Source organism: Populus trichocarpa, chromosome 16 (assembly GCF_000002775.5).
Source record: "Populus trichocarpa isolate Nisqually-1 chromosome 16, P.trichocarpa_v4.1, whole genome shotgun sequence".
Classification (NCBI taxonomy): domain Eukaryota; kingdom Viridiplantae; phylum Streptophyta; class Magnoliopsida; order Malpighiales; family Salicaceae; genus Populus; species Populus trichocarpa.
Window position 1 is genome coordinate 13,247,072 of NC_037300.2, and position 13,105 is coordinate 13,260,176.

General features: G+C 30.8%; 1 long non-coding RNA gene and 1 other non-coding gene across 2 annotated transcripts; one reads left to right on the top strand and one right to left on the bottom strand.

Annotated features, from left to right (window-relative positions):
* Positions 1-5,572: 5,572 nt before the first annotated feature.
* On the bottom strand, positions 5,573-7,590 carry LOC7460409 (uncharacterized). The gene is made up of 4 exons (XR_002978304.2): positions 7,326-7,590; positions 7,136-7,251; positions 6,181-7,032; positions 5,573-5,889 (listed from the first exon to the last, which is right to left on the bottom strand). It is a non-coding gene; the product is annotated as an uncharacterized LOC7460409 (long non-coding RNA).
* Positions 7,591-12,450: 4,860 nt separating this feature from the next.
* On the top strand, positions 12,451-12,534 carry TRNAY-GUA (transfer RNA tyrosine (anticodon GUA)). The gene is given in 2 exon segments: positions 12,451-12,487; positions 12,499-12,534. It is a non-coding gene; the product is annotated as a tRNA-Tyr (tRNA).
* The last annotated feature ends 571 nt before the right edge of the window (positions 12,535-13,105 follow it).

Genomic DNA, 13,105 nt, shown 5'->3' on the forward strand with positions numbered 1-13,105 from the left:
AAATATTATAACCTCAAATATTTTTTTAAATTTTTTCTTAGAATCCTTGCACGGATCAACTCCTAGACTGGAATAAATAATCTAATATATTTATACGCTCATCTAATATATTTATAAACTTTGGTTTTACAAAAGAAGTTTGCTTGGTCAAAACTGCTAGCTAGCTTATTGGAGATGTGATGTGCAATCTTGCACCGTTGAAAAATTATCCCGTGGGATACATTTCCCACCTTCCTCGTTTTTCTAGTGCGTTTCGCCCAGGTCACCTAAAACGAGGGCTGCTCAAGCCTACGGAAAGCAACTAAAATGCTTTGCTTGACAATGAAATGTTCTTTTGGAATTAATATAGGGAAAGCACTGTAAATTGCAAACACTTTTCTTTTCTTTTTCTTTTCTTTTGCTTGAAGATATGATTTTTTTTGTTATAATTTTTTATTTTTTAATATTAGAATAAATGAGAATTTAACTTTGTGATTTATTTCTAATTATTTTATATTTCTAAAAATTTAGCGTAGTTTGCAGGTTTGTTAAAATAATTAGGGTTCTACTGGTTTATGGGTTTGATCGGATTTTTTTTCTTCTAATTTAGTTTATTGAACTTAATACTTTTATAGTCTATTTTTTTTATCATATAGTTAAAAAAAATAGTTTTAGAGAAAAATCATGTTATTAAACTTTATAAAGTAAAAAACATTAAAGGGTGTAGGAAAACCATTGTTCATCCATACCTATTGACAATGTGGATTACAATAGTAATCGACAATGTTTTTTTTATGATTTTTTTTTTCAATTTTGTTTTGTCAATTTCATCTTTTAAAATTGGAATAATTGAGAATCTAGTTTCATAATTTGTTTCATTTTATTTTATCTTTATACGAAGTTATCATAGTTTGTGAGTTTGCTAAGATAACTCATGTTGCCTTGGTTTATGGGTTTAATGGGTTGCTTTTTTTCTTCTTTTTTTTTTCTAAATTAAACTTGATTTTTTTATAGTCTATTTTTTTCCTCGAATACTTAAAAAATAATTTTAGAGAAAAATTATGTTATTAAACTTTCTTACAAAACACTATACATTGTTACAATGTTTCCTCACATTGGTTTTTTTCCTCTTTTGTATTGCTTAAACACATGGTTTTTTTTTTCCTTTTCCTTTTGTTTTTTTTTGTTATGATTTTTTTCAAAATTATTTTTGTCAATTTTATTTTTTAATATTGGAATGACTAAACATTTAGCTCTGTAATTTATTTCTTTTTATTTTATCTTTCTATGAGGTTAGCATGATCTGCGGGTTTGTCAAGGTAGGTTGCCCTGGCTTATGGGTCTGGTGCGGTATTTTTTTTAATTGAACTTGGCTTTTTATAGTTTATTTTTTTCTCATATTATTAAAAAAAAGCATTTTAGAGAAAAACAATATTATTAAATTTTATAAAGTAACAACAATTAAATGGTGTAAGGAAACTATTGTTCACTCACACACATTGCATTATGGATTACAATAGTAATCCACAATATTTTTTTTGTTTTTGAATTTTTGTTATGATTTTTTTAATTTGTTTTCGTCGATTTTATCTTTTAATACTGAGATGGTTGAGAATTTAACTTCATAATTTATTTCGGTTTGTTTTATCTTTCTATAAGATTAGCATGATTTGTGGGTTTGCTAAGGTAAACTTAGGTTGTCATGATTTACATGTTTGGTGAGGTGTTTTTTTTTTAATTATATTTTTCATCCTTTGATATTATGTTAATTGGGAATTCAGGTTCATAACTGGTTTTATTTTATTTTTTATGAGGTTATCGCAGTCTAAAAAAATATCTTGGCATTGGGTGGGTGTTTGATTTCACAATCGTTTATTTTATTATCATATAGTTAAATAAAAAATAGTTTTTTTTTAAATAAATTTTAATTTTAGTGGAGTCCATAACTCGGTCCATGGGTTTGACGTGCTAGCTCGTGTTATCTGATTCACAGGTTTGACGAATTAATCCATCAACCAAATATGTTTTTTTTTTTGTTTTTGGTATTTTAATTGTTTTTTTTTCGATTTCATCATTTAGTATTGGACAGGTTGTGAATAAACTACATGATGGATTTTTGTTTGCTTTTTATAAGGATGATTGTCTTGAATAAGTGTTTATTTTTAGGTTAGTGTTTAATTTTGTGAGTATTTAAATAAAATCTAAATAAACTATTATTTGTTTAAGTAAAATGTTGATATGAAATAACATTATTTTTGAAAAAAAAAACATAGTCAAGGGTTGCTATCATATCATATTATATCATATCATATCATATCATATCATTTATTGTATGTTTTCTTTGATTGAATCTCAATTTATATTGAATATGTCTGGGAGTGGGGCCGCTAACTTTTGCTTTTGAGTGCTTTTAAAAGTACACCGGCCTCTGAAAAGCATTAAATTATTTATTTTTTAATTTATTTTTTATAATTTTAATGTGTTGATATTTAAAATAAAAAATATATAAAAAATTCATTTTCATATATTTTTAAACGAAAATAACTATTAAAAACCACCAAACAGCATGACATCAAACACGCAATTAATATAATATCAAACTATTTTACTTGATTTTTTTGGGAATAGAAATTAAGAAGAGAGATTCAAGTCAATATTTTTTTCTGAAGAGGGGAACATGAATACCCTGATTATATTACATCATTTTCCTACGTCTTTGAAAACTAGAGTTGTTTGGTGGATGTAATACACAGCCAGTTTAAGAAAGAGCAGACCAAGCATTGTCGATCGTATGTTACAATACTCCTGCTTTTTGTGAGGGGTTTGGTCATATTATCATTCACTTATTCAATGAAAGATACCCTGATTGGTCCAGAGAAAAAAGGTTGATTGAAAATTAATAATAAAAAAATTCCCTATTGTTGGTTTAGGTTTATAAAAAAGGGATCTTTTTGGTTTTTGAAGAACACAATTAATATATTTTATCTTTCAATTTCATACCCTCATTATTGCTAATAATAATTCTTTACGTTAATCCAATATCTTTATTATAATTTACATGATGTATATGGAATTTGTTCAGTGAAGAAGTTTTTTTAGTTGGTATTTATAATTAATATAGTATCAGCTCAAGTTTGAGGCTTTGAATAGGTGGTCAAAGACAGCTCAAGTTCCCTTTACTCCTATGTTTTTTTAATTTGTAGTGGTGACTTTTTTTAAAAATATATTTTTAAAATATATTAAAATAAATTTTTTATAAATTTATTTTTATATCTGTATATTAAAACAATTTTAATTTTTTTAAAAAAACTCTAACACGAACATCACTTTCAAAAGATTCTGTTTGTTTTTACGTTTTAAAAGTGTTTTTGAAAAAATTAAATTTTTATTTTATTTTTTAAGTTGAAATTAATTCTTTTTAGTATTTTTAAATTATTTTGATGTGCTATATTAAAATAATTTTTAAAAAATAAAAAGTATTATTTTAATATATTTTCAAACAAAAAAATTCTTTAAAAATTATCTTTATCCCAGTCCTAAAATCACTATTAGAAAGAGGCTTTTAGACTTTAAAACGTAGTTCAAGATTTCGGCTTCCTTTTTGGTAGCCTGTTTTTAGTGATTTAGGTGATTAGTCCACAAGTTAATTCAATGGATTATGCAAATCACTTTTTTAAGTCGGTTCCTAACATCTCTAATTTGTTTTTAAAAAAGTAGTCAAAGTTAAACATCACCAAAGCGTATGGGTTTTAAATTGTCCGGCGACGCACCTAGCTCTGGCCTGGAATAATTAATTTTTGAGACAGGGTGTGGGCCCCGGAGATCTAAAAATATATTCCGAAATACTGGTCAATTATGTATGGCACCGAAGGCATTCCAACGTACCAAACTATTCGAGCAGCCCAACTACCTTTGAAAAATTGAAATAAATAAGCCTATTATTTATTGTCTCATAAAATCTTAGGCATTGGTCCGTTGGATATTGCATGTTTAACCACAGGTATTGAAGTTGATTCATGACAACGATTGAAAAAGTTAATCCCTTAATTTTATTTCTTAAAAAAAAAATTCAAAATATTATCATTTTATTTTTTTTCAAAAAAAGTTGATGACTTTTTTTGATAAACTTTCACCGGGTCAATCTAGATAGTAAATCAACCAGTATTTTTAACCGAATCATTCAAGTTTTCATTTATTTTTTGTTTTTTTATGAACCCCAATAGATTTAGATTTAAAAAATCAATCTTCTTAACTGTTAAATGTTTTATAACAATAGTTTATACGCATATTTACTTGAATATTTGAATTTTGGATGACCTTGAAAACCTTTCAAGAGAATGTTTAATTGAAAGAGTTGATACAAATTTCAAAATTTCTCAATTGAATAAAAAATTACTATAAATCACACAATTCTATGCATAAAAAACATGAACATGTAATATAGCATTGTTGTTGATGGTGCACTTAAAATGGCTCTTTTTTTTAATAAAAAAACTGTTTGGGCCATGTGGCCCAGATGTCAAGATTTGTTGTTGCCGTTTGGGCTACATGCCCAGACAGCTACAAAGTACACAAGGAATTCTCGGTCCGGCCTAAATGCACCTTGCACGTTTTTCTTTTTTTCGTAAGCACGTTTCAATATACTTAGTTTAAAGGGGTTCCAAATAATGTTTCATTAAATTAATTTTTTTATTTAAAATTATTTTTTATATTTTAAAATTGTTTTGATATGTTAATATTAAAAATAATTTTTAAAAATAAAAAAATATCATCTTAATGATTTCCGAGCGAAAAATACTTTAAAAAACATCCGTTACCATACTTCTAAACATTAGTCCTGAGGATTCAAAATGCGGTGCCGTGCACTACTCATGCATACAGTGTTTTTCATGATTAAGTAACACATTTTATGAAATTCTTGGCAAGTGCAAAATTTATGCACATATTTTAGCCAATAAATAACATTGCAAACATAAACTATTTTTTATTCAACTTAGATGTTTCTTTCATGACCAATAACAATTTCTTGCCAATATATTACTAACATTCATCATAACTCAACCAATAATAATGTTAGACACTGCAATCAATGAGTATCAATATTTTCACTAATCAAACGTAACATCATTCTCCACGTTTGAGGTGAGTTGATGTGATCAATATCTATAAATACTTTAGATTATCAAATAAATGAACAGGTTCTCAGACTCAATATTTTTTCTACAACTATTTACTCTATATATTTTTTTTTATAGATATTTACTGACTTAAACATTAAAGAGTTTCTCGTACCATAAATAACTTGTTTTTTTAGGGAAACTTTCATCATCGTTCAAGCCCAGCTACCAAACCCACATACATTTCAAGTCCATACCCAGTTCCACAAACCATGGAAGCCCAAATTATGTGGGAAGTTTTTCCCCACTTCATCACTTGTAATAACACAACTTTTGCGGCAACTATGTATATGCAATGTTTTATTGGGCACCAGGATCAACGGTGAAGAAAGTTTTGAGGGTGTTTGAATGAGAAGTAGAAGTGTGAGTTTATTTTGTGAAAACTTTGCTTTCTTGCAAAGTGTTTACTTACAGGAAAAGCTAACAAATGCCAGTAACTATGATGAGAAGATAATTTTGATGAGCACAAGGATAATTATCGGATTTTTTTTTTAAAATTTAATATGTAAACTGCATATCCTCCCTGTTTCTTTTTTTTCTTTTCTTTTATAATTAAGGCCAGGCTGAACATTTTAGCTCTTGACCTATTGGTTCTTGGCTTGCAGTTTTTTTTCTCCCTTGATACCATCAAAACCTCTGCTGCTGGCGCTCGAATGGACTGCACTTCAAGAGCCAGCACCACTTCCATCTCCTTTGACGGAGCCAGTGAGGACCCCATCTTCTTGCTCTTGGTCTAGCATTTTGAAGAATTAATCACTCCATTAAATTAAAAAAAAAATATTACATGAAAATTACTGAATAAAAAAAACATCTAATAGGTGTAAAATTATATCCAGCCATCTACATGCATGAAGTATATAGCTGGACACTATGACTACATTTTTGTCATGTAACAAATCATTCTATGAAAATAATCTTGTTTAGGAAATTGTCTAGTAAAACCAATTATATATATTTGCAAGATAATATAAAATATAAACAAAAATTATTAAATAAATGATAAGTATAAATAGAAAGTATTTACTTGTAGAATTTCAAATCAAAGCATTGCTAATTAAGGTTGATGTCCCTGCAAATTTAAACAGCTTTTTGTTCCTTGATCACTCCCTTTATCTACAAGTTGTCTTCCCTTTTCCAAGTTCTAAACTTTCACCTCCTACATTGCTTTCATCCTTCAAAATTCCATAGCTGCGACTGACTTCTTTCCACTCTGCCTCGTAAGACAGGTACCCATGTCGTCCCATGTATCGTTTCAGCTCAGCACGAAGGTTCCTTATGGGCTAACAAATAAACATTATTCAAATTTTAGTACAATAAAATCAAGCAAGGCAGTAGAAATTAATGAAGTTCGAAGAAGAAAATGATGGGGGGGGGGGGGGGGGGGGGGATAACTGCCAACATTGGAATCGAAGGCAAGACGAAAGAAGGCAACAGAAACGAGATGTTTGCCGACTGATTCAGCCAACATTGGAATCGAAGGCAAACGAATTAAGGCAATAGGGACGAAATGTTTGCCGACTGATTCAGCCAACTTGATCTGACCAAGCCAACAAGAAGCAGTTTCAAGCTTATCAAACCTGCATTTGCTACAATACTTTGCACTATGATAAGGGGTGCCTGCTGCAACTTTGTTCTCAATCATAGAATGTGAAGCCACCGGAGTCCTAGGCTCCAAAAGACTCGGCCGAACCTTTTCTCGGGCTTCTGTACTTTCTTCTTGAATCTTTCTGGTTTCTTGGCAACTTGATCGGTTGTGACATTTATGCTAGGATTTCCTCTTATTGTTATAGATTTGGGTTGCTTGGTAATTGGATTTTCGGTTGCTGTTTTGACATGAATGTTTGTGCTTCGAATGGTACCAAACACTCGCTTCTGCCTGGAAAAAAAGAAAGAAGGAAAACGAAGAAAACTGCAATGAAACTCAAGATCTTTGAAGGTGGAGATAGAAGTGATTCGGTTCATAATAAGCATTGATTTACTTGGGAATTGGAGGCTCCTTTTCGGCCGCAGTTCTTGTCGATGCATCAGTAATTTTGCGGGTAGTCTTGGGTTTCAAAGCCAGTGTTTTCGCCGCGAGCATCCCAAAGAAGCATGCCTGGGATTCAATGGAAAAAAGAATTATTTACAGCAAATTGTTTTTTGCAAAATAATAAAAAAAGTTCCAATTACCTGGAAATGGGATTGGATGATCCATTGCATGCATGGAATAATAAAGTGAGATATATATATCTCTGAATTTTTTTTAAAATTTTTCTTTGCCTATGTTTGCCGAAGCCAGAGGATTAAGCACGGTTTTCCTTTCAAATTATTCAATAATTTGAAAGGAAAACTGTGCATAATTTGATGCTTAAATTACAGAAACGGGCGGCAACAGTTCAGGATCATGATCATGGCAGTTGGATTAAGGAAGTCGTTTACATGGGCTAGGGTTTTGTTTCCCAAATAAGGCCTAGCATGGTATAGTTTGGGGCAATGAAGCTTTTAGCCATCCTATATAATAAATTCTTGACAGTTTTTATTGTTACTGGTTAAGAAAAACTGATTAAATTGAGAAAATAAAAAAAAAAATAATTGAAAAAATTGAATCGTAAAAAAAACCGATTAAAATTTTGAAAAAACTGACCGGTTCGGTTTTATAAGCCTGAAACCGAACCGAACCCAAACCGAAAAAAAACCGGAAAAAACCGAGCCAAACCGGAAAAAAACCGAGTTAAGCTGGAAAACTAAAAAACCGAGCCAAGCAAAAAAAAACCGAGTCAAACCGGAAATACCGAGTCAAACTGAAAATGAATTAATTATAGTATATTTAGGTTACAAACTATTAAATATTATTATTTATTATAGCATAACAATTTGTTTCTATCAAAACAAAAATAAATAATATCCATTTTATAACAAGTAAATCATTATGAGTTCTTAATTAGATTAGCTCAATAAACATAAAAATTAATTTAAATTCTTAAAATTAGCGAAAATACTGTAGATGTTACTGTGGATTATATCACATTTGCTGTAGACTTCAACAGTAAATAAGATCTCTTCCTTGATTTTTCATTTATTTTCTTTTTAATCCTTTTTTACATTTTCTTTTCGTGTGGAGAAGAAAACTCAGCCATTGCCTGAAGAACCATGAGCTCTTATTAATCCAGCCCTCAACATCCCCCATTCTCTTCCTTTCCCTTACCTTCCTCTCTCTCTGCACAGGGAAACAGGAGAATGAGGGGAAGGAACTTGCAAAAAAATTAGTTTCTCGAGAGAGAAGACAACACAACAACCAGCGGCAGCTATTGATGAGAAGGAATTGATGGTGAATCCGTTCTTGGTTAAGGCTCTGCAGAACAACATCACCATCGCACCAGTTAGTGCTTGCTTCCTTTTTTCCAGTTTTTTTGATGTGGTTTTTAAGCTTCTTTAGTTTGTTCAAATTTTTTGCGTTTTAGTTTATTTTCAACGAACAAATTTTTATTTTATTTTTTATTAGATAATTAAATAAAAATTATTTTATAAAAATAAAATTATTAAACACAATTAATTCTATAAACTAGATTGTGAGGTGATGGTATATTTTAAAAATAATTTTTACCTTAAAGTTTTTTTATAAGTTAATCCATAAACCTATAAAATCAATCTATTGATATTAACATTAAATCAGCTATCATATAGTTTAATTGAAAACTTACACCAAATAAAAAAAATAATCTAGGACACAAGAAATATAGTTTAATTGACTTTATTAGTGGGCTAACAAACCTAAAAGGCCCAACTCTTAGGGCCATGGTATAGCTGAGGCTGCTCTTTGTCGTCCACGTACACATACAGTGGGCGTAGTCTTAATCGTGGATGGTGGAATTACCGACACAAGAAATATATTTTGTTGCTACAATACCCAGTTTAGTCCGACTGATTATTCTGGTAAGTTATTATTTTATTTTAATAACTTTAATTCATATAAAAAAATATAATATTTTATTTTATTAATTAGAACAGCTTTAATTTAATAAAAAAGTTGGTTTTCTCCATAATCAACCAGGGAAATATTATAGCTCATATATTACTGGATTGACATGGCTGTTTCGAAGGTTTTTTTTTTTTTTTTTTTAAAAAAATCAAAGTTTTGGTTGATTAGTTGACCTGCGAGTCAACCCAGGAAGTTAAATTTTAAATAGAGTCGAGAGTCTTATAATTATAATATTTTAGTTAGTTTTTATACTTTGAAAATAATGATTTTATTATTATTCCTCCATTAAAATTGCCACATGATATTCCATCTAAAAAAAAAAAAAAAAATTTAAAAAGAACGTCAGAATACAATTTTAATTTTCAAAGCCGATGGAATGGATCTCAGGGAAGTCCTACAGCTTCTTCCATTACGTAGCTTGCAAAATCCATTACGCCATGCATTTTCATCTTCCTCCACCATTCTCTCTCGCCTGGTAGTGGCGTCCTGCTGTGATCATTTTGCCTTGGTCTTCTTCGACTTGCCTTGCTCACCTCATTAGACCTAGCTTTAAAGAATTACTGCAGGAAAGTACAAGGTTGGTAAGCACATATTTATATTGACAAGGACTTTGCAGTTAAATTCCATAAAGAGGATTTGATGTGTCCATTGATTCCACCATACGTGTCAACTCATATGCTTCTATTATCTTGCTCAGTTTTTCCCTTATAATTTCTTTTTTTTTGGTCAACTTTTTGCCAACTCTTGCCACTTGCACATCTACTAGCTACCTGCTTTTATCTTAGTCTCCAAACATTTGTCAGTCATATCCCCGGCCCATGTAGCACATTCCTCTAGTAGTAGCGAAGGGAATTTTAACTTTGTCCAAGTGCAAAGGGGAAAGAAAGACTCAATCCTGCTAACTAGAAGATAGCAATGGACAATATGGGTTCATCACTAGAGAGTGATCCTTCAAGAAGGCCCATGAGAAGGAGGTCTCATACTAGAAAGACTAACACCCAAGATCGTGTCATCAACATGGCTGAAGCAAGAAGAGAGATTGCTCATGCTTTGCACCTTCATAGATCATCATCAGCCTCATCCCCGTCCTCAGCCTCATCCGGTGCTTCAAGAAGGGATCCTACCATTTTGTTAGGTAATAATTACAGTAACTATGGCATCAATAATAAGTCTTGTTTTGCTAGAAATTCTCAGTACCTTTGCTATTCATTGACGGATACTTTGCCAACCCCTGAGCCTGTCTGGTCTACTACTACTACAACAACAGTTCTGACAACACCACCCCCAATGGAAAGTACAGAATTTGAGTGGGGAGAAAATCAAGCTGCTTCGTATAGTTGGTGGCTAGGGTTCTTAAAGACCTTGGATGGTAATAGTAATACCCGGCCATGTCTTAAAGATGAAGCAGAAATGATCAGTGATCCTAGAGTGTTTGGTCAGTGTGAGATTAATGTTTCAGGGCTTGAAGAATCAAGTCATGACCAGCTTACCTCAATATCTACAGATGAATGGTTGACGTTTCCAAACAATGAAGATCAAGATGAGAGGCAATTAGTCCCTTAAGTAAGTTTTTTTGGGAGATGAACTTTGGCTAGCTAGTTTAATAAGCTGATTATATTAAACCTATTTATGTTAGCAAGTAAAGGCATGCTCTAATCTGCGAGTTCTGGAATAAGGATGTTTATAGCTAGAGTCGTTTCTTGGGCTGTTAAACCTTGAAAGAAGTCGTTCAGTGTAAAAATTTCTCAATCAAAGCATGCCTGGTGCTACAATCTTGATGCCTGAGTGGGTCTTTTTATGGAATAAGACACATTTGCACCATGCCATGCCCACGCGAATGCGTTGCTACACCAAAGATAGAATTCTAAGTGCGTCTTTATGTGGAATATATTGACACATTTGCACTATGCATATGAATGTGTCTCCACATGAAAACATTGGTGAGGTCAGAATGCCTGCTGTACTTCAACGATGTTTGGTATAATACCATTGATTAAAAAAACTTGTATGTTTTCAAAATCCAATAATGTAATCAGCTTCGAACAAATCATTATAGCAACTAACAAAATAGTGATCAATGACTAAATTCGTATAATGTCGCTTAAAAAATTGCAAGAAATGAGTGACTTTTATATATCTTTCTCCAATCCTTAGCGTATATTGTTTTATTGGTTATGAGACGTCATTTAATTAAAGCATGGTTAAGTATATGTTTGGTGAATAGTGTTTTTATAAAAATATTTTGGATATTTTACCGGTTATACAAGCTATTTTTAAACTTATAAAAACAATCAATTTACATCGTGTCAAATCTAATGTTGTTTAATTAGAAACTTACACTAGATAAAGAGTTTTAAAATTTACTTATTTATCTGAGTTTAATAATATTATCAAATAATTAGTGACTCAATTTGTATAATGTCGCTGCAAAATAGTAAGAAATGAGTAACTTTTAGATATCTTTCCTCAATCTTTAGGTATAATAGTGATTAATGTATATTGTTTTTATTGGTTAAGAGAATCCTTAACGTATATTTTTCTTTATTGGTTAAGAGACGTCATTTAACCAAAGCATGGTTAAGTATATGTTTGGTGAATATAATTTTTATAAAAATATTTTTTAAATTGAAAATTAATTAAAATAAAGTTTTTTAATATATATTTTTAAACTTTTAATATTAATATATTAAAATTATCAAAATGACATGGGTACTAATGGTGTTAACTGTTAACTTGTATGAGTTGATTATTCTTCATGGGTTTAGGACAGGAATGTTGGGCCAAAGCCTGGTTTTGAGCAACATGGCTATTTGTGTTCCTGGATTCAGTATATGATTGTTGGTCCAAATCTTCAGATAACTATCACATTTATACATACTATACTAACAGTTATTTATTAAATATTTTTTATTTTAAAATATATTAAAATAATATTTTTTATTTTTTAAAAATTATTTTTGATATCAACCCATCAAAATAATATAAAAATACAAAAAAATTTCAAATACTTTTAAAATACAAAAACAAATAGACCTTGGCTCATGAAAAAACTAGACTTGTAAAAAGGTTTCTACTTCAAGCAATTCAAATTGGGATACTAGCTCAAAATTAAGCTTTGTCTGAATCCAAATTTAGATGGTACCATGGTGGCTTTGAATAATACTAAGATTTCTTACAGATAAAATTATAGATGTTTTAACCCAAATAAAATTATTCTCAAAGGATAAGTTTCGACTCACAGAGATATCATCATTGGCTAATGGTCCCCGGTATCCCGGGCAGATCGATGGATAAGATTGTCTACAAATTATTTCTTGACGGAATGTTCTCAACAAACCGACCTTAGCTCAGTTGGTAGAGCGGAGGACTGTAGTTGTTGCTGTGATCCTTAGGTCGCTGGTTCGAATCCGGCAGGTCGGATTTTTATTTTTTATTTTTTAAGTTCTTTTCCACCTATAAAAATTTCTTAAATTGTAGAACACAATTATCTTTGCAGAATTGATTTCTCTTCATTTTATCTTATCATTCCCCATCTTCATTTTATCTTATCATTCCCCATCAACACACACATTGTTTATTTTTTTTTAAGTTCCAAATGGGTTTCGATTAAATGTGAAAAAAATGACACAAATTTACAACCTAACATTAAGGATCCAAAATGCAGAGAACTTGCAATAAATTCTGAGTTGTAGCTTGTCATTTTCCAGCAATGGGACATTGAACTTTGAAGCCAATCAAGACGATATATTACAAGACAACACGACATGAACAGCAAGGATCCTCTAAAGTCCAGCCAGATAACAATGGATTAATTAGCGGATGAAAAATGGAGTAGTGGAGAAGCAAAAACGATTATCGCCATGAACGCATGCAAATCTAACATAAGGAATCTGTCATACTGTCATGCATCTTTCAATCTGATAGCAGCAACACTCAAAATCTAACGATGATCGATGGGATAGAATCCATGTGGGGTTTCAATTCATTGAAC